Below are 7,438 nucleotides of genomic sequence, written 5' to 3'. Positions count from 1 at the left end.
GACGGGGTCCCCAGGAACCATGGCACAGCTACGACACGTGTAACATATGCATACTGGGAACACCAGAAGAAGAGAGAAAGGGACGCAAGAAATAGTTGAAGCAGTAATGACTGAGATGTACCCCCCCCCCCGCCAAATTTACATCAGATACCAAACCACAGATCCAGGAAGCTCAGAGAACGCGAGGCAGGATAAATGCTCCAACCTCTACACCCAGGCATATCATACTCAAACTGCAGACAATCAAAATAAAGAAATTAATGCATCCACTATTGTGGTTGGAGACCTCAACACCCCCTTATCAGAAACGGACAGATCCTGCAGGCAGGAAATTGGTAAGGACACATGGGACCGCACAGCACCAAGAGGCCAACTCCGAAAGGGAACAATAGAAGAAACAGAGCAGGCCCTGCTCGGCAACAATTCTGAGATCTCAGGATCTCAGGATCGGCCAAGGCCAGGGTGCCCCACCCCGGAGGCAGGGAGTGCTCCCTGAGCGGGTCCCGTTCTGCTCCCTGGCATATCGGGGTTTTTTTATCCCCCAGCTCCCTGCTCTGGGACACTCTTCTTTCTCCATTATCCTCCTTGGCCGCGTCTAAATTGGGCATGGCGAATACGTCCTCCCTGGGGGCTGCACCAGGACACAGATCCCACACAACTTCCCAGATTCTGTCGGTGGCTTCCTCCCACCGCCCAAAAAATCTACCCTGAAGATACCCTTCCAAAGCACGAAACAACATACACACACAGTCATTAATGACAGCCATGTTTGTAATAACAAAAGGCTGGGAACAACTCAAATGCTCATCAGTAGGGGTCTGGTGGGATAAATTACATCCACACAGTGAAACTGATGCAGCTGGGGAAAGAATGAGGAAGTTCTGGGAGCTGGAGTGAACTCGAGGAGACACTGTCAGATGAGAAAAGGTACAGAACAATGCGTCTAGTATGCCAACTTCTGTTTGGGAAAGGGGGGAAATCAATGCTTCGGCTTATTTTTGCCAGAAGAAACACTGACAGTGGGGTAAAGAAGAGAGGGAGGGCAGCGGGACCCCTGCAAGGGCCCCTGCTTAATATTGTTTTGACACTGAACCGTGAAGTGCGTTACATATTCAACAAGACAGTTGAAACAGAAAGGGAAACACGAAAACCCCCAGATCGATGCTAGTAATATGAGGGCTCAGGGACCATGAGATGTGGTGTGCACAAAACAGAGGAATGCACATGCGAAAGTGGAAAGACGACACTACGTTTTGCTGACATGGGGGCGGCAGTTGGGGGGGGTGTGTGCAGGTTTGGAAGGACAGTCAGGACCCAGCCTTGGATGCGCTAACTTTGAGATGCTCTCTAAGCATCCAGGCGGAGACACTGAACAGACGCTTTGTGTGAGTCTGGGGACCGGGGAAGGCGGTCGAGCTGCAGATATGAATATGAGCGTCACGGGCTTGGAGCTGGTGCTTCAAGCCACGAGACAGGATGAGATCACCGAGGGGATGTAGATAAGAAAGAGGAAAGGCCTGGGGCCTGAACCTTAGGGCCCTAAGTCGCCGGGGTCGGGGGGGAATGAGGATGTGCCAGCCAGTGGGGAGGGAAGCAGGAGCCGGGCACTCAGGAAGCCAAGCGAGGGGAGGGTTTCTCAGAGGAGAAAGGGGCCCCCCTGGAGGTTCAGATGGAGACCTCCGGAGACCACCGGTCGGAGCAGCTGAGCTGGCAGAGAGCAGCTTCCGAGGAGGGTGAGGGGCCCCGACCGGTACGGTTAACATACAGTTCTGTGTTAGTTTCGCGTGTACAGTGATCTCTTTCTGAGGCGTCGTCTAAAGAGGAGTCGAGAAATGGGGTAACGGGTGGGGGGGCGGTGTGGAGCCTGGACAGCAGTGCGTTTTAAGATAAGAGCCATAAAGCCCATCTGTCCGCGACGGTAATGATCCAGTAGAGAGAGAGAGAGAAACATGACGGCAAGAGAGAGGCATGATTATACAATTTATAAGGCGAAGGAAATGACACTTTGGGACGCGGTTCCTGGAGGCTGGGGCAGTGACTCGCCGGGGTCAGCCAGCAGGACGTGCCCCCCACCTCCAAGCCCACCGTGCTCCCCAGTGAGCCCCTCGGGGCTCTGGGTCTGCCCATAAATGGCCACAGACCCGGGAGCAGCCTCTGCCCCGGCCGCCGGGAGACAGCGAAGGCGAAACCACCTCCATTAATCAGTGCGCGGGATTAGATAGGAGCGTCTGAAGCCCTGCCAACAAGTCCAGCTGACGGCTGACCGGGCAAGTCAGGAGGCTCTTGAGCACAAGCATGCCCCCGAGAGCTTCCACGAAGCCTATCAGAGAGAGGTCACATGGCTCACATACACGGCCGCGGGGCCCAAGGTCACAGGAGACATGACCCCCACAGAACCCGCCACCCGCTGCGATCGGAGCCGCGCACCAAGGACCTGTGAAAACCAGAAAACGCACTGGCCTGTGGATGCAGAGGCCTCTCTCCCCTTTCTCGCTCACACCTGTGGGATCTGTCCACTGGCGCCCCCGTGGTACATTATAAAAATGGCCACAGTTTCCCCCCCGCCTCTACCCACACCCCTCCTTTTAATGGCTGTGGGTTACAGAGACAGAATACCCAGAGATTGAATACCCAAGTCCTGGAAGCTCATTTTCAGACAAGTTCTGGGTTCTGAAGATACCCCAGCGAAGAAAGCAGACTAAGTCCCCATCCTCATGGAGCCACAATCCGGTGAGGAGAGGGGACAATAAATGAATTCCCAATTCCCAAGAAAAAAATCTAGACAGAAACAGAGTCATATGGAGTTGTGAGGGAGACAGAATCTTAGCAGGAGGGGAACCCTATTTGTTGTAAGGTACTCAAAGAAGACCTCTCTGAAAATTCAAGTTTGAGCAGACACCAGACAAAGATGAGGGAAACATACTGTATAATGTCCAGTGTTAAGAACATTTCAACTGGAAGGAACAGCAAATGCAAGGGCCCCGAGGTAGAAACAGGTCTCAAGGGAAAGCAAGGAAGGCAGTGCGACCGAGGCAGAGAGAGCAAGCAGCAGAAAGCTAAGAGGTTACGGTGGTGGTCATGTAGGGCTTGCTGGCCACTGAAAGGACACTTTCCCTAGAGTGCTCTGGGGTCTCCCGGGGGAAGGGAGTTAAGCAGAGACTGAAATGGTCGGGCTTCTATTTTAGGAGAATTGTTCTGGCTGCCATGTTGAAAAGGATATTGGAGGCCAAAGGCACAGACAGGATGCCATGTAGGAGGCCGTTGTCATAATTCAGTTTAAGAATGATGACGGCTCTGATCAGAGTAATGACAATGGGGGTAGGAAAACGTAATTTAGAATCCAGACACATTGTGAAAGTTGAGACAACAGGATTTGCTGATGAACGGAAATGTGAGCAAGAGAGGGGGGTCGAGGGTCTGGTAAGGTTTGGGCCTGAGCGATTAGAAGGACTGAGTTTCCGTTCACCAAAAAGGCAAAGGCTGCCAACGGGAACAGGTTTCGGAGGGAAGGTTAAGAGCTTCGTGACGGATACGTCAGGTCTGAGATGCCCACTACACCCTTGTTATGGACTGAATTGTGTCCTTCCAAATTCATGTGTTGAAGCCCTACCCCTCAATGAGACTGTGGAGATAGGACCTGTGAGGACATAACTGGGGTTAAATTAGGTCAGAAGGACAGGGCCCTAATCTGATGGGACTGGTGTGCTTATAAGAAGAGGGAGAGATACCAGAGTTCTCTCCCTCCCCACACATGCGCGGAGGAAAGGTCATGTGAGGACACGGTGAGAAGGCGGCCGTCTGCAAGCCAGGGAGAGAGGCATCAGGAGAAGCCCACTCTGCCCCAGAACTGCAAGAAAACCATTTCTGTCGTTTAAGCCTCCTGGTCTGTGGTATTTTGTTCTGACGGCCCAACACAACATCTAAGCGGAGAGGCGGAGTGAGCAGGTAGATCTGTAGGTCTGGAGTTAGCTCGAGCGCTGGGCTGGAGAAGTATGTTCGGGAGTTGTCGAGCACTTGAACGACGTTTGAAGTCGGGAGACCAAATGAGGCCAGCCAGGGAAGGAAGGTGGTTGGAGGAGTGATCCTGAGGGTGCTTGAAAGAGGCTGGGGAATGAGACTGAGGGAGAGGTGGCCAGTGGGGTGAGGCCAGAAACAAGAAAGGAATGTCCCAGAAGCTGAGAGGAGAGAATGGCCAACAACGTCACATGCTGTTGACAGTTTGAGCAAGATAAGCACCGAGGATCAACCATCGGATAGGACTTTTTAGAGATCACTCGTGACCTTGGAAAGAATCATCCTAGTGCAATTAGGGGGCGAATCCCTGATTTCAGTGGGTCAGATAGAAAGAAGGTGAGAGACGCCTGAGTGGCTCAGTCGGTTAAGTGTCCAATTCTTGATTTCGGCTCGGGTCATGATCTCACGGCTCGTGTGTTTGAGCCCCACATCTGGCTATCTGCTCAGGGCAGAGGCTGCTTCAGACCCTCTGTCTCCCTCTCTCTCTCTGACCGTCCCCTGCTCGCCCTCTCTCTCTCTCTCTCTCTCTCAAAAATAAGTAAACATTTTATTTATTTGTTTAATGTTTATTTTTTGAGAGAGAGAGAGACACGGAGCATGAGCGGGAGAGAGGCAGAGAGAGAGGGAGACAGAATCCAAAGCAGGCTCCGGGCTCTGAGCTGTCAGCACAGAGCTGGACCCACCACTGGAACTCACCGACCGCGAGATCATGACCTGAGCAGAAGTCGGACACTGAATCGACTGAGCCACCCAGGCGCCCCAAGGTAAATCAGCATTTTTAAAAATAAATATGATAAAAACTTAAAACAGTTTTTGTTGTCGTTGCTAAAGAAAACCAACCATGCACAGCGCCTGGCATAAAGGGACCATCAGCCAGGGCCAACCCGCTTCCGCCCTGGCTCCGAAGTTTCCACCCCAGCTTCTGAAGATCACACGCGGTTCGGTGGCTGTCTTACCAGCTGTTTTCAACAAGAGCCCTTCCCTCTCCTGACTGCTCTCTCTCTCCCCCTTCCCCTCCCATCGCCACCCCACGCCATCCCTGCTCAAGCAGTGCTAACAGATCTCATTCCCCCCTAGCAAAGAATCCGAGCGTGGAGTGTCACCAGGCCACAAGGCACCTGACGTTTTTCTGAGCCTTGAGCACTTCCCTGTTTAAGCTCCGATTCCTGTCACCGCTCGGTAAAGCCCAGTTTCAACTTTTGAAACAGCTATAAGATACGGCGCGAAGGACACCCTGATTCGTAAATTGGTGACAACCGTGCCAACATCCCCAGGAGGGCGAACGTGGGCCAGTGTGCCTGAGTCCCTCAGGCGGTGCCCAGAAAGAGAAGACGGGGCCTAAGAGCTCAGCGCCTCCTTCTCAGTCTTCCTTCTTAGAAGAGAGCAGCGCCCTCTGTGGGTGCCCTGAGGCAAAGCTAGTGTTCGCAGGCGTAAAGGAGAAGGTGCAAATACTCTTGGAAGGGCAGAGAGAGGGAGAGAGAGGCAGCGACAGAGGCAGAGACAGAGGATCAAAGGGAAACTCGTTCCAGCCATGACAGGAACCTACCTTGGCCTCCACTGGCCAACCAAGGGCTGCCAGACATCAGGGAATACCAGTCACATAAAGAAAAAATTAACAAACAGAAGAACTCGCCCCAGAAAAAGAAGCTATAGGATAAAGAAGGAAAAAAAATTAATTCTAATTAGTATCTTCAGAGAGATTTAAGAGGAAGTTTCATTAGAAGACTCCTTTAGTTAAAAAAAAATTTTAGTAGTAAGGGACACCTGGATGGCTCAGTCGGTTCAGCGTCAGACTCTTGATTTCAGCTCAGGTCGTGATCTCACGGTTCCTGGGTTCGAGCGCTAAGAGCACGGAGCCTGCTTGGGAGTCTCTCTCTCCCTCTCTCCCTGTCCCTCCCCTGCTCATCTCTGTCTCTCAAACTAAATAAACTTAAAATAAATTTAGTATTGAATTTATTAACATCACAAAAGTAGAACTTTTTAGAATTTAAGTTTAGCTTATAGTTCTCATTCTAACTATTTATTTTGAGAGAGAGAGAGCACGTGAGCAGGGGAGGGGCAGAGAGAGAGGGAGAGAGAGAGAGGGAGAGAGAGAGAGGGAGAGAGAGAATCCCAAGCAGACTCTGTACTGTCAGCACAGAGCCTGACATGAGATTATGACCTGATGGGAAATCAAGAGTCAGACGCTTTACAGGCTGAGCCACCCAGGCGTCCCGAATGCCAAATTATCTTAAAAATACAAATAACCCCGGGGAACCTGGCTGGCTCAGCCCGTAAAGCGTCTGACTTTCGATTTCGGGTCAGGTCATGATCTCACTGTCCTGATCTCTCCATGCTGAGCCTGCTTGGGATTCTCTCTCTCTCTCTCTCTCTCTCTCTGCCCCTCCCCCATACATGTGTACACACAAACACTCTCTCTCTCTCTCTCTCTCAACATAAACAACTAAACTGTAAAAATACAAATAACCTCAAAAGACCAGGACTATGGATTTGTTCTACTTCAACATTTATATTTGATTCTAAATTCAAACTCATCCCAGAGAATGATCATGTTCTTCTGAACAATTTTTGGCCAAGCCTGCATGTCGAATTAACCTCCGGGAGCCTGAGTTTCCCCACCTAAATTTAGGGGTACCCAAGGATGAAAGAGTTGGGTGTGGAGCCCCGTGTGAGCTGGGGTTCAGGACGCTGCAGGGGACCTGGCGGGCTGTGGCTCTTCTCAGCCTGGAGCCCCAGGGTGTTTTGGCTCCTGGCCCAGCCTCAGCCCCAGATCAGGCCTCCCCCTGGGCCGCCCTCTGGGGAATACACCTGGATTTGCAACCCCACAGACCTGGAGAGTCCTGGCACCTCTACCCTCTCCTCTGCTGAGGGTCTGTCTGCCCTTCTCCGGCTGGGCACGGCCTCCTCCGGCTCCACGAGCAGCCCCCTCCTCGCAGTCAGTTCGGGCCTACGAAGCATCGAGAGTGTAAGACAAAAGAACGATCAGAGCCCGAGTACGCATATGTCAGAAGCAGAGGGCAAGTCCAGGCCAGAGGAAGACAGCAGAAACAATGAAGCCACCAGGGACAGCCCGGCGGTTCAGACTGAAACAGAATCTGTGCAGTTGAAGCCTCGGAATCTGTATTTTAAAAGCACCTTGGGCCAGTCTGGTTTTAAGAGTTCTGTAAACCCGTGACCTAAGTTTGGCATCGTGCTTCCAGGTGGCCAAGGTGAAAAGGGAGATACGTTACGTGACACATAAAATAGTTCTAAGAGAGAAAATACACTGAAACTTCCCCTGGCACTTGGCCATGAAATAAATATCTTATAGACAGGGGACTCTCATAAAATAGTTTTAAAGAACATGCAATCATTGATTCCCTGGTTTTTCTTCTCCTAATGGCCTCTGAGGAGAGCCTAGGGCACAGCGAAGAAAGACTTTGGT

This window comes from Lynx canadensis, chromosome C2 (genome assembly GCF_007474595.2).
Source record: "Lynx canadensis isolate LIC74 chromosome C2, mLynCan4.pri.v2, whole genome shotgun sequence".
In the NCBI taxonomy this organism is placed as follows: Eukaryota; Metazoa; Chordata; class Mammalia; order Carnivora; family Felidae; genus Lynx; species Lynx canadensis.
This window is presented reverse-complemented; position numbering follows the sequence as displayed.